This window comes from Mesoplodon densirostris, chromosome 15, assembly GCF_025265405.1.
Source record: "Mesoplodon densirostris isolate mMesDen1 chromosome 15, mMesDen1 primary haplotype, whole genome shotgun sequence".
NCBI lineage: Eukaryota > Metazoa > Chordata > Mammalia > Artiodactyla > Ziphiidae > Mesoplodon > Mesoplodon densirostris.
Window position 1 is genome coordinate 88,686,964 of NC_082675.1, and position 26,107 is coordinate 88,713,070.

Below are 26,107 nucleotides of genomic sequence, written 5' to 3' on the forward strand. Positions count from 1 at the left end.
GGCGGCTGTCTTGTTTTCTCCTCTATTTTGTCCTGAGGTTTCAGAGGAGTCCTCCACTGCCCCCCACACTGCTCTGGCTGCCATATTGATCCTCAGCTAATTTCCCTGGACACCAGGTGGCCCAGGGCTGCATCCCTGGCCCACACTGTTCACAGGGCACAGCAGCGGGAGCCCAGGGTCGTGCTAGTTAGAGTGAGTACCGTCTGAGCGCTGTCTGAGCGTCTCAGGCCCCAGACTGTGGTGAAGATCAATGCAACAGCAGGAGCCTTCATTTTATCTGTGATGTTTTTGAACATTAGTAACAGTAAGGGCAGATTGAGGAGGAAAAACAAATTCTGGAGAGAAGAGTGGAACTTCAGAAGCGAAGGGCTGAATGATTTTTTGTGGGTTCTGGGGTGTTTTTCTTCCCTCTCCATCTCTTACCTGCTGCCAGCCTTGACCACCTTGCCCCTGGTACTTATCGAGCCAAGGAGAAGATTGCTGAAAGCAGATCCATAATTTTTCATATCAGAAGTGCAACAGACCAAGAGATGTTGGGTGGCTTTGCAGCATCCCCAGTGAGCAATGAGCAATTCCACGGAATCTCATCCGCAGTGCTCTGGTTTGCTAAAGCAACACAGCATGCTCCGAAATCAGAACAACACTGCCTTGGTGTGAAAGGAGCATGCACCCGCCTTGGGAGGGGGTGTGTGTGTGTCTTTAATCAGTTTCTGCACATCTGTCCTTACACAGTTGGGCTCCTTCACAAAAGTCACCCTAACTACCTTAACATATGTAGAGCGAAATTAAAATTACTTTATCAATCTTGCATTTTCAGCTTTCCCATCTTCGGGGTTATTTTCCATCCATGTGTTTCATTATTTCAGGAAAGTCGTCTTGTCTCCCTAACTGAGAGAAATCAGGCAGTAGAAGCCAAGTTAAATCTGGGTTGGGGGCAGGGATGGAGGAGAGGAAAGGGAAAATTTAATGTGCAAACGTTTCAGTCTCTTATCCACATTCTCATCTAAAGGTTTTGCAAGGTTTTCAGAGTCACCATTTTTCTTTCTATTTTATTGAACAGTATATTTTTCCTGAACTGAGCCTTTTCAACAAATATCTTTTTGAATCAAAGTGGGATTTTGGATATAATGTAAAAAAGAGCATTCTCTTTTATGTACATAACAGTCGTCTTTTCTAGGCAGTCAGAACCATGACAAGATGGAAGGAACAAAGACTGTTGGATGAATGTGGAAGTGTAAAATACAAATAACACAGAAATTAAAACAAATGTCCAGCCAGAACAAGGATAAGGATACAAACTTGCCTTGCAAGTTACTGTATGAGTTGTTTTACTATATCTTAAGCATCTTATCATTTGTGAGATAGAAATTCACCATCATCTTTTCTTATCATTCTTTCAAATTTTACATGCAAGGATGAGGTGTGTTTTATTCCTGTTGCCCCTCCATCATATCAACAGTATCTGGATAGCAATTAAAACATAGAGAACCAGACACAAAGGCCCTTCAATATATGGACAAGTGGTGTAGTGACCACATCCCACAGGGGTGGGTTTTCTTTAATTGACATTTGAGTTTCCTTACCTTTCAGCTCATGTGTTAAGATGCTCAAAAAAATGTGCTAGCTAGCCAGGAATGATTAACCCCTTCTAGGGACTGAATATTGACTTTAAACATAAAATTAAAAGGATCAACAGGAAATAAAAAGTAAGAAGAAATAATACTTTTGTTGGAGAAATGTAGTTTAATTTGGTACTAAATGATTTCCAAAATGCACTCGGCAAAGTTGCCCCAGCAATGTCCGAGGAAGGTGACCTTGCTTCACATTCCCTTTATTGCAAGATGATCCCTTGTCTTAATTCAGCTACAATTATCGAGATCCAGGTATGTAGGTTGAGCCATGCGGTGGAGATGTATCGTCACCACTGGACGATGTTCCTTGTATGAAAATCCCCCAGTTTCTGTATCTCTGCTTCTGTGGGTCAATGTCCGCATTTCTCCTGGTTTGTTACGAGTGAGCAGTGATTCTGCATCTTCCTGTTCTCATTGGCTGGACACCTGTGCAAGAATTCTAGGATAAATGGCCAGAAATGGGGTTGGAGGGTCATGGAATCGGCTGGATAATATCAAAATTGCTTTCAAAGTGGTCGTGCCAAAGCCACACCCTCACTAGCAGAGCCAGTGTCCCCAAGAGCCACCCTCCCCAACAAGTAGTATTGTCAGACTTCTTAACTTTCGTCAATCTGGTGGGTGCAAATGGCATCTCATTATTGTTTTAATTTGCATTTCTCAGAATCCTAATGAGGTTAAGCATCTGTTCGTGTGTTTATTCACCATATTTTTTTTTCTCTGCTGTGAACCTATTAGGTTGTTTGTCTTTTTATTACTGATTTGGAGAAGTTTTTTATAAACATATTTCGATGATTAATCCTTTGTTAGTTAAATGTGTTGCAAATCTGTACTCCCAATTTATGGCTTGTCTTTTCACTGTTTTGGTTTGTATTTTGAGACACAGGAGTTCTTAGTTTAATATAGTTGAATTTTTTGTTTGGTTTTCTCTTTTTTTTTCTTTTGAGGTTTGTCTGCTGTGACTAGTTTAATAAATTTTCCACCACCTTAAGGTTGTAAAGTTATACTGATTTTTCTTGAGAGAAAATTAGTATAATACACTAGGATTTGTCAGAGTTTGTGGATGGGGTGGGCTGGGATAAAATTTCATCTCCCCTCATGGATAACCGATTTTCCAACACCAATTATTAAATAGTTCATTCTACTCGCCGCTTTGTGATGTTACCTCTCTCCTGTGGCAAAGTGCACTCTTCAAAAAGTTAAAAGCATTTTGTATAGATATTGATATATACAGTGAGCATTTGTCAAAGAGTAAATCTTTCATGAGGGAACCACCACGATGTGGAGCTTGTTCAAAGGAAGATACAAGAACCTATCTAGTGAGTTGGTATAAAGTCAGACACGTGACAGAGGGTCAAGTTTGATACAAAACTGGTCCTTACCTTATAGGGAGGCACAGACTTCACCTTCAGAGTCACCTTCTGTCCTGGACAGAAATCACTGCCACTTCTAGACAAAATCACGGTATCAGTTTCTGACAAGTGCCCGTCTCGCTTGATGGGGTCTGAGTCCTCGTCAGTGACAATCAGCAAGTCAAAGAAACGATAATCCCCAGGAGATTCCTGAGACGGACTTGTTAGATGACTCTGAGAGCTAGTGGTTCTCAGACTTGAACTAACATGCCGTTCAATTCATTCATGGAGTTTCTAACTCCAAATATTACATAATTTCAAATGTAAATTTGTATTTTTTTCCCAATCTATCTGTTGTTTTGGTTATTCTCTTATTTCTTTGTCATACCCTTTGATATTACCCTCGGTAATTTTTTAAAATTAGTAGACTTTATTTTGTAAAGCAGTTTTAGATATATAGGAACATTCGAGCAGGAACTACAGAGAGTTAGCGTGTACCGTCTTCCTTGGCCCCAGATACACACATGGTTTCCCCGTTATTTGCATCTCTTGGTAGTGTGGTTCTGTCAATTGATAAGTCAATATCGATACATTGTTATTAACTAACATCCATTAGGTTTCCCTCTTGGTGCCTTACATTCAGTGTACAACAAATTAAAAATGGACGCATTTATAATGATATGTATCCACTATTATAATATCATAAAAAATTGTTTCACTCCCCTAAAAATTCCCTACATTCCACTTATTTACTCCTCCCTCCCCCCAGCCCCTGGCACCCCCTTATCACTTACTGTCTCCATAATTTTGCCTTTTCCAGAACCCCATATAGTTGAAATTGCATTTTAAGACTGGCTTCATTTAACTTAGTAATATACATCTAAGGTTCCTCCCTGTCTTTTCATGACTTGACAGCTCATTTCTTTTTAGCTCTGAATAATATCCCATTGTCTGGATGGACTACAGTTTATTTATTTATTTTTACATTTACCTGCTGAAGGGCATCTTGGTACTTTCCACATTTTGGTAATTAGGAATAAAACTGCTGTAAACAACTGTATGCAGGTTTTTGTGTGGACATAAGTTTTCAACTCCTTTAAGTAAATACTAAGTGTACTTGCTAGATCTTATGGAAAGAGTATGTTTCGTTTTGTAAGAAACCACCAAACTGCCTTCCGAAGTGGCTGCACCATTTTGTGTTCTCACCAACAATGATGAGAGTTCCTGTTGCTCTGCAGCCCTCCCAGCATTTGGTGTGGTCATTGCTCTGGATTTTGGCCATTCTCATAGATGTGCAGTGTTATTTCATTGTTGTTTTAATTTGCATTTCCCTGATGACATGTCATGTGGAGCATCTTTTCATATGCTTACTTGTCATCGCTGTATCTTCCTTGGTGACATGTCTTTTAAATCAGATTGTTTTCTTATTGTTGTATTTTAAGAGGTCTTTATATACTTTGGATACCAGTCCTTTATCATAAATATGTTCTGCAAAGATTTTCTCCCAGCATGTGGCTTGTCCTTTCATTCTTTAATAAAGTCTCTCACAGAGCATACGTTTTTAATTTTAATTATGTGAACTTATTATCATTTTATTTTATTATGAATCATGCCTTTGGTATTGTGTCTAAAATGTCATTGGCAAACCCAAGGTCATCTGTATTTTCTATGTTATCTTCTAGGAGTTTTATAGTTTCATTTTATATTTAGATCTATTATCCACTTGGAAATAGTTTTTGTGCAGGGTGTAAGATCTGTGTCTAACTCAGTTTTGCATGTGGATGTCCAGTTGTTCCAGCACCACTGGTTGAAAAGACGTTATTTTTTGCTTTGTGTTACCTTTGCTCCTTTGTCAAAGATCAGTTGATTACATGTATGTGGCTCTATTTCTGAGCTCTCCACTGTTTCACTGATTTATTGCTCTGTTCTTTCAATTTTACTGTCATGTTCACTGTCACTTTAGAATAACCTGAAGTTGGGTAGTGTCAGTCTTCCAATTTTATACTTCCATTAATAGTTAAAAATATATTAATCATGTATATATTTTTAAATGTTTACACAAAAATTTCAAAGTCTGTAGAAAATCCTAGTCTCATTCTCTAGTTGCTGTTGTTGCTGATTTTTGTTTAATTCTGTGATTTTTGAAAATGGTGAGCTCATGTTTCTTACATGTTTTCTGTTGAAATTTTTTGAAGCCTAACATTAAGGTTTTTTTCCTTCAGAAAAGATTTGTGTTTGATTCTACAAGTTGAAGTACAAAACCACTTGTAAGGAACTTTTTTTTTTTTTTTTTTTTTTTTTTGCGGTATGCAGGCCTCTCCCTGCGGTGGCCTCTCCCATTGTGGAGCACAGGCTCCGGACGCGCAGGCTCAGTGGCCATGGCTCACGGGCCCAGCCGCTCCACGGCATGTGGGATCCTCCCGGACCGGGGCACAAACCCGTGTCCCCTGCATCGGCAGGCGGACTTTCAACCACTGCGCCACCAGGGAAGCCCGTAAGGAACTTTTTTCTTGGTGCTTTCAGGACACTTCCTGCCTGAAGGACAGCTTGAGGTGGTGAATTTTCAAGAATAGTTTTGGTTGTCTTTATGTAACGCTAAGACAGACAATTTTCTTTATTATCACGTGCTATGAGTCAGAAATAGAGTTGCCAGATAAAATTCAGAATGCCCTTTTAAATTCAAATTTCAGCCAAACAATGAATAAATTTTAATACACATATTTATAGGATATCCTTACACTAAAAATTAATTCATTTATCTGAAATTCACATTCTACTGGGTATCCTGTACTTTACTACTAAGTCTGGTAGCTCTAGTCAATGTACTTTTTAAAACAGTTCACCCTTTCCTTTGGGTTCTCCTGTTCCAAACCTGCACCAGCCTTAGGGCTGTCCACATCCCCTGGGACAGCCCTCGGGCAGCCTCTGACGTCAGAGCTGGGCTCTCTCTGCATTTGAACTTTGTTAGCAGTTTCATCCCATGAAGAGTTGCCTTTACCATTTTACTAGCTCAATTTTTAGATTTTTTTTTTCACTTAGTAAAATATACATTCGAGCTTCCTCCATGTCATTCCATGGCTTCAAAACTCCTCTCTATTTAACACTAAATAATATCCCATTATCTGGATGGACCACAGTTTAGTTATCCATTCACCCACTGAAGGGCATCTTGGTTGCTGCCACATTTTGGCAGTTACGAATAAAGCTGCTATAAACATCCATGCAGAGGTTTCAGTGTGGACATAAGCTTTCAGATTATTTGGGTGAAAATGAAGGAGCACCATTGCTGAATCATATGGTAACAGTATGTTTAGTTCTGTAGGAAACTGCCAGTCTGCCCTCCAACGTGTCTGTGCTATTTTTCATCCCACCAGCAATGAAGGAGGGTCCTATTGCTCCACGTCCTCGCCAGTGTTTGGCGGTGTTGGAATTCTGCATTTGGGACACATCTTAATATGTGTGTAGTGTTGTCTCGTTGTTGTGTTTATTTGCATTTCTCTGACAGCACGTGATGCAGAGCATCTCTTCACATACTTGACTGTCATTTGCGTATCTTCTTTGGTGACATGTCTGTTCAGGTCTTTGACCCATTTTTTTAAAAAGATTGTTTTCTTATTGTTGAGTTTTAAGAGTAGTTTGTATATTTCAGAAAACAGTCCTTTACCAGATATATTTTTTGCAAAGCTTTCCTCCCACTCTTTGGCTTGTCTTCTCATTCTCTTGACAGTGTCTTTCTCAGAGCAGACATGTTTAATTTTAATGAACTCCAGCTTACCAATTATTTCTGTCATGGATCAAGCCTTTGGTGTTTTATCTAAAAAGTCATTGCTATATCCAAGGTCATCTAAAGTTGCTCTTGGAGTTTCATAGTTTTGCATTTTACATTTAAGTCTATGATCCATTTTCAGCTAATTTTTGTGGAGGGTGTAAGGTCTATGTCTAGTTTCCTCATTTTGCAGGTGGATGTCCAGTTGTCCCAGCACCCAATCATCCCATCCTTGAACCCCAGGTCCTACTGCACAATCTTCCTGAACCCTGCCTTGCCCTCCCTATGTGGCCCCTCGAGGTGCGCCATGAACCTCCTCTAGGACTTGTGAGTGATAAACCTCTCTATTTCAATCCCCTTGTGGTCTTTTGTTGAACCAGGCTCACCCTCTGACACCCTATTTAACAAATGTTAATTTAACAAAGTCACAAGACAGACATAGGCATGGATAAATTGTATTCATTGTGGGTATTATTATTTTGAACAGACTGTTATGTGTTAGATCAATTAAGAATAAGAAAAACAAAAGTTTTTATTTTACCTTCATTTATTCCCTTCTTTATGTAGATCCGAGTTTCTGAACCATATTATTTTCTTCCTCTTCAAAAAACTTCTTTTAACATTTTTTGCAAGGAAGGGCTACTGGCAACAAATTCCCTCAATCCTTGCTTGTCTGAGAAAGACTTATTTCTCCTTTACTTTTGAAAGACAATTTCTCAGGGTGCAGAATTCTAGGTTGTTGGGGTTTTTTTTCCTAAATACTTTAAATATTTCACTCCACTCTTTTCTTGCTTGCATGATTTCTGAAAAGAAGCTGGATGTAAGTCTTACATTTGTTTACCTATAGGTGACTTTTTTTCCTTAATCTTTGATTTTCTGTAGTTTGAGAATGAGGTTCCTCAGTGTGGTGTTTGGACACGGACACTACTTGGACTTCTGCAGCTCCCTGGGTCTGGGCTCTGGGGTCTGGGGTCGTACTTACTTTGGGACAATTCTCGGTCATTATCATTTCCAATGTTCCTTCTGCTGCTTCCTCTCTGGCTTCTCCTTCCGAGAGAAGTAGTCATCCCTCAGTCCCTGGATGTTCTGCTCTGTTTTTTTTTAGTCCTTGTTCTTTTTGCTTTTTGGTTTTCAAGGATTCTGTTGACATATCCTCAAGCTCAGGCATTCTTTCCTCAGGCATGTCCACTCTGCTAATAATCCTGTGAAAGGCATTCTTCTTTTTCATTACCAGCATTTCTTTTTGGTTCTTTCTTTCTGTCTGTCTGTCTCTGTGCTGACCTTGCCAGTCTTGTTTCTGCTTCCTCTCTATTTTATCTGTTAGAGCCCTGACCACATTAATCTTAGTTGTTTTAAATTCCCAGTGTGAAAAACCCCAATATCCCTGCTATGTCTGATACTGATGTTTTCTCTGACTCTCGGAATTTTGGTTTTGCCATTTAGTATGACTTGTAATTTATCCTTGAGTGCAGGACATGATGAACTTGGTAAAAGGAATTGCTGTAAATAGGCCTTTTGTCATGTGTTGCTGAGGTGAGGGGGAGGGGTGTGTTCTATGGTCCTGTGATCAGATCTCAGTCTTTCAGTGCCTGGGCTTCTGGACTGTGAACTTCAGAAGAGTTTCTCAGTTGTTGTCCCCTTCTGGTGGGACCAGATGTCTGGAGTGGGGTATTTCCCTCCCCCCAGGTCTGTTAGGCTCTGATAAAACCTCAGCAGGTAAAGCTTTGCTTCACTGTTTTCCCCTGTGGTAAGGCCTTGAACAGAGTGCTCTGGGGTATTATTACAAAAATGGTTCCTATTTTCCTCCCCCTACAGGAAGTCTGCTGGTTTTTCTCTGATATTTACTGTGGGAACTTGGTCTAGCTCCTGGAAGTAAAACCTCACAAAAGCATGGGAGCCGCCCTGTGACTGGGGCCTCTTAGAGTCCCAAACTCTCCAACGTGTCCACTCAGAGCCTTCCAGCAATTTATCAAGTACTGTTCAAGGTATTCTATCCTGGCAACGGCTCCCATGTTGGCTTCTACTGTGCATCTCTGCTCCAGTAAATTGAGATATCTTTCCACAGAAAAAGTAGAATAATTTTGTTGGTATCTACAAAACAGGTTGCTAGGATTTTAATAAGAATTATATTAAATCTACAGATCAAGTTGGAAACAATTGACATCTTAGCAATATTGAGTCTTCCAATCCCAAACAAAATATCTCTCCATTTATTTAGATCTTTGATTTCTTTCATCAGTTTTGAATTTGTCCACATATAAATAAATACTGTACATATTTTGTTAGATTTCTACCTAAGAATTTCATTTTGATGCTGTTTTAAATGATATTTTTATTTAAAACTCCAACTGCTCATTGTTGGTTTAAGGGAAAGCTATTAACTTTGTGTATTAACTTTTATCCTGCATTTCAGACTTTGTTCACTTGAGTCCTCTCTGAATGGCTGTCTCCCCCAACCTTGGTCGGCCTACATAGATGTTATCAATTTTATTGCTCTTCTTAAGAACTTTATTTTTAACTGATTTTTATATATTATTGACCTTTTTTCAATATTTTTTAATTTCTCCTTTAATTTGTATTTGTTTTCTTATTTTTGCTTTTGGGTTTAAATTATTCTTTCTCTAGTTTCCTAAGGCTTAGATCATGATTTGGGGTCTTTCTTATTTTCTCCTATATGCATTTATTGCTATACATTTACCTTTAAGCACTGCTTTTGCTGCATCTCACAATGTTAAGGCTCATTTATATTTTAATTTACTTGTATTTTAAAAATTTTCTTTTGAGACTTCTTTCATTGACACATGTTATATAGACATGTTTTGTTTTTCCCCAAATATTTGCACATTTTCCACTCATCTTTCTGCTATGGATTTCTAGTTCTGTTATGGTCTATGAACATACTTTGTCTCACTCTGTTCTTTTTAAATTGTTAAGGTCTGTTTTATGGCCCAGAAGTTGGTCTAACTTGGTGAATGTTCCATGTTAGCTTGAAAAGAATGTGTATTCTGCTGTTGTTGGATGGAGTGTTCTATAAATTCCAATTAGATCAAATTGATTGATAGTGCTGCTCAAGAAAACTGTATGCTTATTGATTTTCTGCCTGCTTGAAATATCAATTACTGAACAAGGGGTTTTGAAGTGTCCCCCTGTAACAGTGGATTTCTCCATTTCTCCTTGCAGTTCTGCAGGTTTTTGCCTCCTGTACTTCAATGCTCTGTTGTTAGGTGTGTACACATTTAGGATAGGTAAGTCTTTTGGAGAATTTACCCCATCAGCATTATGAAATAGCTCACTTTATCCCTGATAATTTTGCTTTCTCCAGACTGTTTTGTCTGACATTAATATACGTTCTCCAGCTTTTCTTTGTTGAGGTTTCAAACTCCTCTTGTGTCCTTGTCTATCCCCCTACTGACTTTGGGCTTCCCAAAACACTCCTTCTCACAGAATCTGCAACTTGCTGCCCTTTCAGCTGGAATCCACTGCTATTACACTGGACCCCTTTTGGTGTGAGGTGAGGTGTGAGGGAGAAAGACCACTCAGTTGTGCTATGACCCTCATAAATGTTCCCCCATCTGACCCCGTCCCTGTTCAGTGGGACAGGCAGCCTTCATTCCTGTGCAGTCAGCCTTTGGAGGACCGCACCCTGGCCTGTTTCATTATGACTCCTCTGCCCCTGTCCTGCCAGAGGCTCTAGGGCGTCTTCCTCAGGAGGGTCCCTGGAGGCAAAGCCCACTAAAGTGTGGGGCCCCCTGAGGCTGTGGTCCCAGGAGGCTCTCACTCTCCTGCTAGTCCACACGCAGCCTCCAGCAACGTGTCCACATTATATTTAAATGCCCTGCAGTTTATGCCCACAGCAGCTTCAGCTTCAGGTGGGCAGATCTCCACTGGGACTCTGGCTTTGCCTCTCAAGATTTCAGCGTGGCAGTTTTCCCCATGACCTCAGTTCTCTGGTATATTTGTAAAACGTATTGATCATCTGTGTTTTTCTCCAGCTTTTTCTTATTATAAGGGAGCAGTGATGATCTCCATGTTCTTTAAATGTCAGAGCTAAACGTGGAAGTCTCACATATTTTTACACAAAGAGTAAAAAGGAGGTATTCAGTTTGAAAATTTAAAAAAGTACAAAGGAGATAAATGCATCTCTCTAAGGTAGTAGATCAAGGTCTTAGAAATGGCTAGAAAGATGGAATCAGTGGGTTGAGGGATTAATTTTGGAAAGGAGGAGGTAATATTTCCTCACCAAGAAAGAATGATATGACACATGCAGCCCCATGTTCATAGCAGCACTGTTTACAATAGCCAAGACATGGAAGCAACCTAAATGTCCATCAACAGATGAATGGATAAAGAAGATGTGGTACACATATACAATGGAATATTACTCAGCCATAAAAAGAATGAAATGATGCCATTTGTAGGAACATGGATGGACCAAGAGAATATCATACTAAGTGAAGTAAGTCAGACAGAGAAAGACAGATATCATATGATACCGCTTATGCAGAATATAAAAATGCTACCAATGAACTTATTTACAAAACAGAACTAGGCTCACAGACATAGAAAACAAACTTATGGTTACCAAAGACGGGGGAGGGAGAGATAAATGAGGAGTTTGGGATGAACAGATACACACTACTATGTATAAAATAAGTCAACAACAAGGACCTACTGTACAGCACAGGGATCTCTACTCAGTATCTTTTAATAAACTATAATGGAAAAGAGTCTGAAAAAGGATAGCACATATACATATATTCTCACCAGTTTTCTAGGATTAGTGCCCCACCCTTATTACCTCATTGAAACGTAAAGACCTTTTTAATGTTTCCATCTCCAGCAGAGACACATTGCAGGTTAGGGTTTCACCATAGGAATTCTGAGGGAACACAATTTAGTCCATGGCCCTGAGCCAGGCAAGGGTTCTAGGGTCTATGTTGGGGAGCCCTAAGGGGCCAGAATGATGTCCATAAGAGATGAAGAAGCATCACGGACTGTCCATGGTGAGGAGACAGCGACCAGGAGTCCCTCTGGAAGGCCGAGGGGTGATGTTTCCAAAGCACTCTGCTGTGAAATGCGGGTCAGCATGGATTCCTGAGCTGGGAGAGCCAGATGACTCCATGCTCAGATGCCTCAACAACATAAGGCCCTTTTGTTCAGGGAGCAGACAAATGCCTTCACCTGCCTTGCCTCCTGGGCCACCAACAGTTCTGTTACAGAAATAAAATTGTTACTCCTGGTGCGGCTGCTTCTGTTGAGAAAGTTTCACCTTTTCTAAAAATGATCTTGGACTGGTTCCCAGATGATGCATCTGGTTCTCTAATTTACAGCTCTGAAGATCAGAACAGTGGGTAAACTTGGGTCCCTCTTCTGGCTCCTCTGAAGCACTGGTAGGAGATGCCAGCTCTGCCAGGCTGCTGGCTGACTATCCAACCCCGCGTTACAGCAGCTGCACTGTATGGGACCCGGCTCTACATCACTAGTCCAGCCCTAAAGTTACTTCTGATGCAACTGCCTTGAGTTCATCCCATTAATATGATCCAAGGTAAAATGCCTTCAGTTCTAATGTCCTAACTCACTAGGCAGGGTCGATTAGTATTCTACTTATTCTACCTGTTTCTGAAAATAAATTTCACCCATTGTTGGAAATAATAATTACTTAGTCACATTCTCCAAAATGTAATTTCTCTGGTTCAACTTCTTAGGAAAATGTAGTCAAAATTCTTAAAAACAAATCCTAAATTGAGGGGGGAGACCTTCAAATTCTCGAGTGAACCAGGAGTGCTCATCACATTTTCTATGTGATCTGAGAAAAACCAACCAAGCAACCTGTGGGTTAACAGCTGGAAGTCTTGATTATGAGGACTATTCGACCCTTCCGAGTCCATTAGGTGTCATTCTAAGCCACACATTAGACTCACCTTTGGAGCTTTAGAAACAAGAGTTCTCGGGCCTCAAGGCAGAGCAATTGAATTGAAATCGCTGGGAGTGAGGCCCCTGCGTCTGTGTTTTATCAGAGTACTCCGGGGACTCTGAGATGCAGGAAGAGCTGAGGACCACTGTGAAAGCAGTGAGCCAGTGAGAAACACACAGCGCAGACTGAGGCACGGCTGAGCCTGAGGTCTCCGGAGCCGTGGGTCGTTTAGAAATGACAGTTTTGGGGCTTCCCTGGTGGCGCAGTGGTTGAGAGTCCGCCTGCCGATGCAGGGGACACGAGTTCGTGCCCCGGTCCGGGAAGATCCCACATGCCGCGGAGCGGCTGGGTCCGTGAGCCATGGCCGCTGAACCTGTGCGTCCGGAGCCTGTGCTCCGCAACGGGAGAGGCTACAACAGTGAGAGGCCCGCATAACCAAAAAAAAAAAAAAAAAAAAAAAAGAAATGACATTTTTGTACAATCGAGGAAGAAGACTTCTCTGTGCTGATTATTAGGGTCCTTTCAAAGCAAACATTTCACCTATTTAAGAGTACGAACTATTTTTAGTCATTTAGTGATTACATTTCCATGCAAACAATTCATATGCTAATTAAACCTTTACCTATTCCTTCCAGCAGGGTTTCCAATAGATAATGACACCTCACCTCATTTTGGGTTACTGTTTAAACTTAACGCGAAAACATTACTTTTAAAAATATTTAGACTCTCTGCTAATGACAATTGAGAAAATATTGCTTATACAACTCACCTTGTTTGCATATATAAATTCTTCATTTGTGTCATCACAAGTTCCTTTGCTGAACTCACATTTCAATTTCTGCATTTTCAATGTAACTAGGGCACTGCATCACCACTGACTCTGATATATTTAATTTAGCTAAATGATTTCTCGCCAATACTTGATAGCAAAGATCATGGCATTTTCAAGGTTACCCCAGGTGACTAAGTTGGGAGAGGTATTTACAGACCCACTAGACAAACTCCCTCATTTAACACTCCGAAAAGGGTCTTAGAGGCTAAAGTATCCCCTTAGTACCCAGACATCTCGTTTCCCCAGAGTAACAAGCCATTCAGAGCTCAATGACCTGCATTTTCATCCTCCGGCTGTTATTTGAATGACTACAGGCAGCTTACTTAGTCTATTTATTTATTTATTTTTTAGAAGATGTTGGGGGTAAGAGTTTATTTATTTATTTATGGCTGTGTTGGGTCTTCGTTTCTGTGCGAGGGCTTTCTCTAGTTGTGGCGAGCGGGGGCCACTCTTCATCGCGGTGCGCGGGCCTCTCACTATTGCACCCTCTCTTGTTGCGGAGCACAGGCTCCAGATGTGCAGGCTCAGTAGTTGTGGCTCACGGGCCTAGTTGCTCCGCGGCATGTGGGATCCTCCCAGACCAGGGCTCGAACCCGTGTCCCCTGCATTGGCAGGCAGACTCAACCACTGCGCCACCAGGGAAGCCCTTACTTAGTCTATTTTGATCCTCAGTGGAGTGTCCCATGGAGGAAGCCAATACAGGTAGCTCTCAGTGTGTATACATAAATAGTTAGGAGGAAACACACCATGTGCTCCATAAGTTGCCCATATTTTTGCCTCTCACGAGGATGGTCCATCAAGGCCCCCTAACTTAGTACCTCCAAATGTCTTTGAGCTTCGTAGATGTTTTCTGTTGCTCAGAGTTGGGACTTCCCATGTTTGGGAGGACTTTCCTCCTTTTTTACAAAAGTTCACGATTCATCCCTAACATCTATGGCTGTGATGTAATTTTAGGTAATTAATTGACAAACTGCTAAAGATCAGTATGCTAAGAAATGTGAGGAGACAAAGAAAAAGTAAGATTTCTCCTCTGAAGTTCTTTTTAATGTGGAGGAGCCCATAGAGGACTTCCAGAAGGAAAAGATCCAGCTGGAATTTAAATTCCGAGTGAATCCTACCAACAGCAAACACTGGAAGTTCAGAGATGGAGTGTCCACTGTGAGATGAGGAGGAACAGGAAAGCCTCTAAGGAGGACGGGGGTCCACGGCGGGGTAGGGAGCCGCCCCGAGGCTTTGGGGCACACAGTTTGCTGAGCTGGGGACTCGAGCTTCCATCTCTAATGCGTTTGGTCTTGTAGGGGCAGGGTCTGGATTCATCCGAATGCTGGGCTGGGCCGGTGGTCCAAGGTGGCCCGCCCACGTGGCCGGCAGTGATGCTGCGTTTTGGCTGGGGGCTCAGGTGGGCTTGTCAGTGCAGCACCTGAACTGCCTCTCCCTGTGGGTTTCTCACAGCCAGGCTGCAGTTCTAAGAGCACATGGGCCGGGAAGGAGGAAGTAGAAAGTTCCCTATTCTATTGCCACTGAAGCTGGGGAATACCCAGATTTGAGAGGAGGACACCGGCCAGGGGGAAGAGTGTTACAGAGCATGTGGCCCTCTTTATTTCTTTTTCTTTTCCTTTTTGTAAAGTTTTTAATTTAATTTTTATTTATATTGGAGTATAGCTGATTTCCAATGTTGTGTTAGTTTCAGGTGTACAGCAAAGCGACTCAGTTGTACATATATGTATAGCTACTCTTTTTCAGATTCTTTTCCCATTTAGGTTATTACAGAGTATTGAATAGAGTTCCCTGTGTTATACAGTAAGTCCTTGTTGTTTATCTACTTTATATCGAGTAGTGTGTATACATTAATCCCAAACTCCTAATTTATCCCTCTCCCCCGCTTCCCTTTTGGTAACCATAAGTTTGTTTTTGAAGTCTGTGAGTCTGTTTTGTAAATAAGTCCATATATACAATGGAATGCTACTCAGCCATAAAAAAGAATGAAATGATGCCATTTGCAGCAACATGGAGGGGCCTAGAGATGATCATACAAAGTGAAATAAGTCCTACAGAGAAAGGCAGATATCATGTGATATCACATATATGTGGAAACTTAAAAATGACACAAATTAGCGTGTGGCCCTTATAACCGGCCACAGCACGCCCTGATGCAGAAGCTGAAATCTCGCTGCGAGGATGGAGTAAGTGGCAGGGAAGTCTTTCTGTGCAGCAGGAACAAGGAAGAGGGGAGGGGGGTGGACTGCGCAAACTGCATTTAGGGCAGCAGGTGGTTTGGGTGGAAATTTCACTTTGCTGAAGCCATTAACACCCTGTGGAAAGAGGGTGAGTGAAGAGCTTCTCACACTCCCTGGAGGACAATTTCCCCCATCACTGACCAGTATCTCCATAAAACAGAGTAAAATGAACTACGAGAGAAATCAAACTAAAAGCATATGAAATGTAAGCCAGATGTTTTTTTCTTATTATTAGATTCAAAGGACGTAAGAGTATTCTGCTCAATAGCTCTGAAGGTTTATAGTACACGCTCTTGGGGTCTGCAGTGGTTTGGTTTTGCTGCCGGCACAGATGGAGCCAGACCCTAGGACTCGAACGTGACAAGGAATCAGGTTAATTTAATGTTATCATGGAGGTACGGGCATGCTTATTTTTATTTCTTTACTGTTTTGCTTCTCACATTTGGTTGTAAGCTTCTAGAGGGAAGAAATACATTCTAATTTTCAAAACTTCCTGTATGCAGAGCTGTTGAAAAGACAGGGTCTAGGGTGAGAAGAAAATGCAAATGACAGAAGAGTGTGTATATGTTTTTTTCCTTGCAAAAACAAAGAACATGTGTACAATATATCAAATATTTTATATATAGATATATATGTTTCTCTGTGGAAGATAGACTCTCATCCCTGTGAGAGCAAAAGGCAAGATAGGAAAGTAGGCACACTTACCTTTGGAATTGTTTCATTTTTTCTATGTGTATCATCACACCTAGGGAAAACCTTCACTTCCACCTACTTTGCTCAGAATGTCCTAAATAGTCCTGGTTTATATGAATAAGTATATCAGCTTCACGGCTCACTTTGACTTTAGAAATTTAAAATTTGCAGGGTAGAAATAGAGACACAGATGTAGAGAACAAACGTATGGACACCAAGTGGGGAAGCGGGGGGAGGGGTGGGTGGTGGGATGAACTGGGAGATTGGGATTGACATGTATGCACTAATATGTTTAAAATAGATAACTAATAAGAACCTGCTGTGTAAAAGATAAAATTAAATAAAATTCAAGAAAAGAATAAAGTATATGTACAGTTTTAACCTGGCTGACATCCAGTGAATGTTACCTATTTACTGACTTTATGTGTGATAAATGCCTGCTCTGCAGGACTGGTACAGGTCAAAGGCATAGCTATTGCCCTCAGAGCTGACACATTTGTTCAGTGAGGATAATCTTACTTGATTTTTGCAACTGGCATGAAAAAAATATCTGAGTGTGCTGTGCCATCCTTCCCTGACCTTCTTATCACCTTCCTTTCATTCCAAAGGCGTTTGAGTGAAGGTGTGTGCTTACTTGTTCACCTCTTCACTTACTGCAGAGATGATGGCATGGCCACTGGGCCAGGAGCTCTCACCTGACACGGACACTCACCAACATCAAAGGGGTGGAAGAAATGGCCATCACCATGGTGACCCTGATGTGTAACAAAGTAGCACATATTACACCATGTTTTTAATAGATGTTACATAGTACATATGTTTAAATAGATATCTAAGCATGCAATTCCCATGCTTATTTCATAAGCCATTGTGGGCACTGTGACTACATGTTTAAAATGTCTATTTCCCCTGCTGTCTGGAAGCTCCATAAGAAGAGTCCTGTTGTTTAGACCCAGGATAGTACCTGGGATGTAGTGAGCACCCCAATGTTTGTTGAATGAAGGTATGCATGAATTTATATGCACTGGTTCAATGGTAGAGGTCTTTCCTCTGTGATCCAGTGTACTTTTGGAGCATTATGTTGTATTTCTTTGCTGATATGACTGGTCTTTCAACTAACATGGAACTTTCTGAGGGCAAGGGTTGTGTCTGTCTCTATTTCATGAGTCCATCAGAGAGTGTCTGACCCATTGCAGGAGATCAAGGAACATGAGTTGATTGGATAAATATGTATAAATATTCATCCACATTGTAGCTTGTAGCAATGCTTCATTTCTTTTTATGGCAGATTAATATTCCATTAAACGTATACTTCACATTTTTTTTACCCATTCGTCAGTTGGTGGACGTTTGGATTGTTTCCACTTTTGGATATTATGAGTAATACTGCTGTGAACATAGGTGTGCAAATATTTGTTGGGGTCCCTGCTTCAATTCTTTTAAGTATATACTCAGAAGTGGAATTGCTGGGTCGTCAAAAGTGGTAACACTCTATTTCATTTTTTGAGGAACCACCATACTGTCTTCCATAGAAGCTGCACTGTTTTACATTCCCACCATCAATTCAGGGATTCCAATTTCTCCACATCCTCTGCAACACTTGTTTTTTGGCTTTGTTTTTTGATAATACCCATCCTAATTGATGTGAAGTTGTACCTCGTGGTTTCGTTTGTATTTCTCTAATGATTAGTAATATTGAGCATCTTTTCATGTGGTGATTGGCCATTTACACATCTTTTTGGAGAAATATCTATTCATGTCTTTTGCTCATTTTTTATTATGATTGCTTGTTGTTGAGTTGCAGGAGTACTATATATATATATTCTAGATATTCAGCCTTTATCAGATATATGGTTTGCAAATATTCCCCCGCCCTTGGATTATGCACAAGAGTTTATAATTTTGATGAAGTCCAATTTGTCTGTTTTTCTTTTACTGCCTGTGATTTTGGTGTCACATGCAAGAAATCATTGCCAAATCCAATGCTGTGGAGCTTTCCCATTTTCTTTGAGGCATTTTATGGTTTAACTCTTACGCTCAGAGATTTGATCTGGATTCTTCTTGAGAGTGAGACTGCATTTATCTCATAGCTTCTCTGCAGTGATCCTGTATTTTCTATAATCTGCCCAAGTGCTAGATAAATAGCTAGTAATCTCAGGCTATCTAACTATTTTAGCCGAGGATGCTTTCCTCTGTTTATGTGCAGAACAGGGAGAACAACGCTTGTCACTTGCCACTTTTTTTCTGAGCCAACGTTGAAATGCAAAACTAGTTACTCTTCTGAACCTCTTCAGAAAGCTGGTGAAGTCAGCAGGCAGTGGCAGAAGATAAAACTCCCAGCCAAGATGAGTGCGGTGCCTCACTGCTGCGTCCCCAGCTTGATGCTCCCTGAGACACACGGTGCATTTCAAAGGTCTTCCCTGTGTATCAGGAAGAAGAGCTATGGGAACAGAGAGTGTTATTTACTAGTGACTTGGGATTTTGCCATACGTTTTCCCTGCTGGTGCTGTTTGTCTTAAATATCATTGTTCAAATCCCATGCACAGAAGGCTTCAGCTGACTGTTCTTCAGGAAAGAAAATAGAAAAAGAAAAAAAAACACCTACATTGCAATAATGCTTAATTTGGGGAAAATTACAGATTTTCAGCAGTTTTTAGCAGTACATGGGCTGTTTGATTGTTGTTTTTTTTTTACTTGAATATAAACTTTATTTTTAAATGAAGTATAGTTGATTTACGGTGTTGTATTGATTTCTGCTGTACAGCAAAGTGATTCAGTTTTTTATATATATATATATATATATATATATATATATATACACATATATATATATATATATATAAATACACACACACATTCTTTTTTATGTTCTTTCCCATTATGGTTTATCACAGAATATTGAATATAGATCCTTGTGCTATAGAGTAGGACCTTGTTGTTTATCCATTCTTTATATATACTAGTTTGCATGAGCTGTATGGTTTTGAGTTATGAACTTTCCTTTAAAATCCAACATGATGCTGAGATATTAGCAAGAATTTACCAATTTGACTAAAGTTAAAATTTCACTGTTTACATGGGAAGGTGTTGTGTTCATGCTATCAGTTTCAATTCTCTCAAATGGGGATCAAAATTGAGCTCCTAAAACGTATGGCCACTAGTGCTCCTTTATTATTATAATTATTATTCACTGTAATAGTAGTGCTGCTATTCTCTGACTGAATGTCTAATATGTTAAATATGCTGTAGCCCCCACGTTACACGATTCCAAAGAGCAAAGTGCTCCATCAGCTAAGTGTGATTTAGAGGAAAAAGCCGAAACTATAAAATTTAGCTTCGTGATGGGACTGAAAAGACCCCTGTTTCTGGTCAGATTGTGGCTTGTCAGGCTGAATAACACATGTAGAACCAAGAATGCTGTCCAGACAATAGGAGTCTTGAATATCTTTGTCCAAATGTATGAAGATAATTAATGAACAATGAACTTAGATGAGAAAGGTGGCCCCAAGCTTTGGCATAATTATCTCATGTTTCTGCTTCTTTTTGTCCAGAACCAACCAAAGTTATACTCAAAACATGGTCCTCCTTCCAGCAGATCAGCCTCAGCTGGGAGCTTGTTCTAAATGCTGACTCTCGGGCTGGAACCCAGACCTACAGAATCATGATTTTCCTCTTCACACATCCCCAGATGGCCCCTGTGCCCAGGACACTTTAGGAAGCGCTGCCCTGCATTACGAGTGAGGCTGGAACCACTTGTCTATAAAGTGGACCTGTCGTCCATCATACCTTACAGATAAGCAAAAGCTTGTACTCAAAAATATGACAGTCTTGTGAAATTCTGTAAAAGAAGAAATGGGAGGTTGGGGGCAGAGCAGAAGGTAAATGCTTTGGAGGAAGCAGGAAATTTGACCTGACTTTCATTTTCAGAATCCTGACCAGCAAGCAGGGTGCTTCTCCATCCCACAGAGCCCAGAGTATGAATTGAGAAGCAGGACACAAAAAACACCGACGTTTTGATGACCCTCCAGGTTTGCCGCTGGGTTTAGAGCAGTTGTTTGCTGCGACGCCCCTGATTAGCATGCATCAGACAAGCTAAGGGACCTGAGTGGAACCTGGCTTTCCAAAGCTGTCCACTTCCTGCCCTTTGACAAATGATCCAGAGCCGCCGCTCTACATGGGAAAGAAATGCGTTTCGGCACTAAAACCACTGCTTGCATGACATCATTCCATATCGGATTACACTGTAATGTCAGGAATGTAACCGTTAGCATTTAAACATGCATAAAATTTAATTAACCTACTTACCAGTTTGCTTAGAACTTTTGAAGGGCTACCTAGAGTCCTCTCTAAGCATTTTATTGCAGAGTTTTGGAAAGCTCACAAAAGAGAGAAGTTCACGGGGATTTTTCTCCCTAAAGCTGATGGGCCGTGACAGATGAGCAGATGACCCGAGTTAATTATTATTGAATTCGTTATTACTGCTTTGTTGTCACCCAGCTCAGCCGGGGTAAAATGATGACAGTAGGTACCTCATTAAAACAGCTGTTTCAATTATGTAGCGGCAAATATTTAAAAAGGGAGGCTTCCAAGTTTAAAGCTGTGAACAAAGTTTGTTTGTGCCAAGATGATCTGATCAAAAAAGAAAGGGGTAGGATGAAGGGGAGGCGCTGATCATCACACCTGCTCCAGAGGAGACTTGCCCCCAAAGTCCACCCTGGTCTCCTATGCACCGTGGACCTCAGCGGAGAGAGGGAGGCGCCGCAGGAACACCCTCCTCACTCCATCCTGAGCTCAGCTTACATCTGCTTACATTCCAATGGTGAAAGGTCAGCTGTGGACCTTGACTTCTTTGCAGCTACACAAGGCATCCCAGCCAGTGTGTTCTATTATTTTGAATTGATCCAGCTGAGACCCTGGTTCACGTATGTGGGGAAATCAAGAAAAGCTCCCCCCACTTCCCCGTTCAGGAGGAACCTCTCCTCACCCTAGACTATCTGGAACAACTTCGTGGAGATGTCAGCCGTGTTCCTTAATGCTTGTCCACCATTAGAGTATCCGCCTGAAGAATAAGGCATGATAATTTAATAGCTAATCTGATTTTTTTCTAACATCAATATGTGGCTGACTTAGCATCAGTAAAATTCAGCAGAACTGTCATAGTGGGACTTTCCTGCCCCCTAAGTAGAATTCACCTCTCTGCTTTATCCTAAGTTGATCATCTTTCAATGCCGTGTTCAGTGTTCAGGGTTTTGCAGAGGAATTCAGCTCTGATGTCCTCCCTGCCTCCCCTTGTTCCAACCAGTTTTTATTTTTGATGTGTCTGTCTCTTGATGGTCATGCGCCTCAGGGGCTCGGCGTGCTAAACCAGGTCTCATAATATGACCCAATGAGGTCATGGGTCATGGTCCCCACGCCTGTTAGTTCCAAGCTGGGAAAATTGGGGTCCACAAATCAGGAGTTGAGCTTCAACCCAAACTAGCCCCTAGGTAAAGGCACGTCCGTGTTCTTGGGAGAGATGAAGCAGGCTGTGTGGACAGCTCGGCATAAACTCACTACCTGTGGTGTCCCCTCCTCTGCGGAGGACAGCCCATGTTAGATGAAGAGATCTGGGTCACTGACAGTGGGCGGCGTAGGAAGAATGAAGAACCATTAAGACACAATATCCTTGGGGGAGATTATAATGCAATTTGCATTTGGAATTTGTCTGAGAATAAACTGTCCAATCTATGTCCACCCATGAAAATTAGATATAGCATTTGCTACAGACTTGCTCATGAGCCCAGCCTCTCTGTGTGTTTGTGAACATTTCCTGAGAACACTGTTCAGTAACATCGCTGACCTGGGAGACACGAGCAGCTGGTTTAAAATATGAAAAATAAACAGATCAACTCACATTTTCTACAGCCTGTCAAACAACAGTATAACCAATTTAAAGACAAAGCCTGGCACCAATTGTGAAGACCTCTTGGCCGGAGGGATGGATGTTCTTTCTGTGTTTATGAAAGGAGGCACTGCTTATGTTTTGGTCTGTCTAATCAGAAGGGAAAAAAGAAAGTCACTTGTTTAGTGCCCCAAACTAAAATTCTAACAGAAAAGTTTAAATTCAAATAGTGAACGCTTTGGAATGCACAGTATTGTTGTCTTTCGTATAGATAAAAAATAAGTTTGCTCTGTAATATTTGAAGATTTTTTTAGAAAAAGACCATTCCTACTTCGCCCCCCCCTTCTCCACTGAAGCTTAATATCTTTGTGTATCTTATTGTCATCATTATGAATATTTTAATATGAAATGAGGATACACAGGGAAGAATTCTGCATAGGACCTAATAAACACATAGGAGTGTCATAAAATTGAATTACTTTGAGAAACTGAAGGCACTTGATCCAAGTGGAAGGAGGTGGAGGAAACTCTGAGGCATCACCCTCAGGGACCCTATCCTTGCAGGAAGAGAAAGGGATTTTTAAAAAACTGTCTTTACTCATGTGATCCTCATGACCACAGGGCACCGGGGGGACAATGGGTGTAAGGTTTTTTGTGTTTGCCCCACGTCTCCTGTCCTACCCCCACCAGCCAGTGTCTAGCAACTTGCACCCCAAAATTGCAAATCTGTGATTTGAAGAAAAGATTCAGGTGCATAAACCATAAGCCTTCGCGTGATTTTTGGTACCTAATCTTTCCAGAATATATTTTTATTTTAAGTAACGTTCCTCTTACATCTATCCTTTTAAGAATTAAGATGACACAAAAGGTGGGAGAAAACAGCAAAGTGTTCATCTAACTGATTGTTTTTGGAAGAGATTTGTGTTATAAATATATATTAGAAATTTAGATGCATGTTATTGGGATAAAAGTTCTAAAATTGTCTAACTCTTTAAGCATGTACTTTAGACTCTCAATTCTAGTTACTGTCAGTTATCAGAAGTTCTCCAATAGTCATATGTCTTGTTCTCCACCACCGTTTGTCTTGCAATACCTTAAAGTATTGATTTCCTCCATATGATCACACGTGGGAGACCACCACGTGCCTTGCTTTACCTCCAGTTCAAGTAATAGAGGCACCAATTTCCTCAACAGAGGGTGTAGTGGTACCTGGTTTCACCTCTACAAAGCTCCAAGGGCATCATTAGCATCTTAGGGCGGCCCTCCTGGACTCCAGGGCAGCTCTTCTGACACCTCTTTGTCTGAGCGTGCACTTGTCCATCAACCGGACCCACTGGATCCACCCTGACAGTGGGCCTGACCCCCTTCTGTCCACAGTTGCGGTCACCCAGCCATGGGGCCTTGGGGGTGCTTACCTTGCCAAGACGTGCTCCCTGCCCTGCGATGCCAGCTGTGAAAGTGTGTTTTGTTCACACTGACCTGGCCCTGGGGGCTGTGAGGGAACATGGGGAAGTGGGGGTGGGCTCTGCTCTCATGCTCCCACCCTCCTGGGTGTCTACACCGTGTTTCCCATCCACACTCCCCACGACTGTGCACGATTCACACCACTGACTTCACCTCAGCCCTTTCCTGAGACGGAGTCTGTGATTCTCTTGATACCCTAGTTTTCTTTATCTTGCTTTGGCAAAAGAGAGAGAAAATCAGCCCAGGAGATTTCTCTCTTCTCTTCAAGGAGGAGAGAAACCACAGCTCATGTTTTCCTATGAAAACATGATCTTTAGTGACTCCTCGATATTTCTCTTCAGATCCCTTGTTGGATGGGATGGATTGGCTGTGTGACACAGTCTGGCTGCATAAGGAGCCACTTTGGATGGAAGAGGCTCCAGGTCATGAAGTACAGTCGACCCTTGAACATCATAGGGGTTGGGGGTGTGGACCCTCTGTGTAGGTGAAAATCCACATTTAACTTTACAGTCAACCCTCCATATATGCCATTCCTCCCTTATCCCTGGCTCCTCCATATTGGAGTTCCTTATCCTCGGGTACAGTCAATCATCTTGTAGTTCTTAGTATTTACTGAAAGAATCGCCATGTAAGTGGGCCTGTGCAGTTCAAACCAGTGTTGTTCAAGGGTCAACTGTATTTGGGGGTCCATCAGAGGCAAAGTGTATCAGGAAAGATGGAAAGAGAAAAATGGAAGGAGTTGTGATAGAACACAAAAAAATGACCGTGGATGCCTTCGATAGATGGCTACACAACTCAACTATGATTTGTTGGAGGCATACCTTTATCTTCTGAGATCCAGGAACAGCTGGCATGAGATTTAATTTTACTAAAAAATATGAGATTTCCAGGAGGATTCTGGGACTCTGTCATCTTGCATGACATTCTGGCAGAGTCAGTTGGACTGTGAGAACCTGCAAAGTCATCCTCATGCCTTACGTCATGAAACAATAAAAATAACCATCCCGGGCTGGCAGAGAAAACAACATTGGTTTCCCTCTGAGTTTACCTACACTTGACATTCCAAGCAAATAAAACAGGAAGGAAGTTCAAGGGGTGTGGGGCCATGTGAACAAAATCTTCCGACATGTCATCTAACCCACGTGAGGTAACTGACAAGTTCTCTTCAGCTCAAATTACCTCTGTCTTGGTGTCCTCAGCTCCCCTCGCAGCATCTGCTTAGTTAAGAATAGCATGTCTTCCTCCTCATGTAGTTCCCCTTATAGGTTTCCTCTTCAACAACGTGCTCTCGTGGCAGAGCCAAACATCATAAAATAGCTTCGTGAAGACCACATATCTTAAAGATGTCAAGGACTAAACAATCAGCAAAGAGAACTCTGTGCATTAAGGCATCAGACAGAAATGAGGGTTGAAACAGTGTCCTTTTCAAGTCTTGTGATGTTAACTGGAAAGCGGCCATGGGCTGGACCCTAAATGGACATTTGACAAAGGCCTTACATCTGGGGGTCACCCTCTGATCAGGGGGCATGAAGCATAGATGACACTCAATGAAAAAGCTTCACTGGGGTGGGAGCTTGAAGGTCTGGAAAGTCCAGGGGGCTGGCCCGAGATCACACAGCAATACACTACCGGAATTTGAGTTCTAATTCTGGATCAATATCTCCTTCATTTTGGCATTAAACATTTTTGTCTAAAGTAGACAACACAACACATCCTGATGTGCAAATGTGGCGCTTCTCGCACTTGGAGAGCCATGTCCTGGCCACCCCATCTGGAGAGGGGACTCATCTTCCCCATGGTCACGGTAACGCAAGTGATGCAGGATGCTTTCGTTCCCAGAAATCAGGCCCTTCATCATGAAAAGAAGCTAATAGTTCCACTGTTTAATGAAAACTGCAAAATCAGTAAAGTAGGATCAGATAATCATTTACGAGTTCATTCCCTCTACACAGCTTAAGATTTCCCATTACCAGTGAATTGGAAACTGGAAATCAAATTTGGAAAACTAATATAACCTAATGATTTAATGTGTCACTTCAGTGTTTTCCACTCGAGAATAAGGAGATCTTTAGAGAGAATGATCCTTCTGCATCTTGATTTCATCAAAACTGACCAAAGATTATCTGGGAAGCTCTTTATACCAATGGAAAGGCGTACCTTAATTCTGGACATTTCAGAGCTAAAAGTATGTTCGCACATTTTGTTTTCATACACACAACACACTTAAAATGTGTTATTTCTTCCAGCAGAAATGTAGGCTCTGAGGTCCCGTTGGAGAAAGTGTGATCACATCAGCTTGTGAGCAGCAGAATTGGAACTTACCTCCCAGATAATATTTGT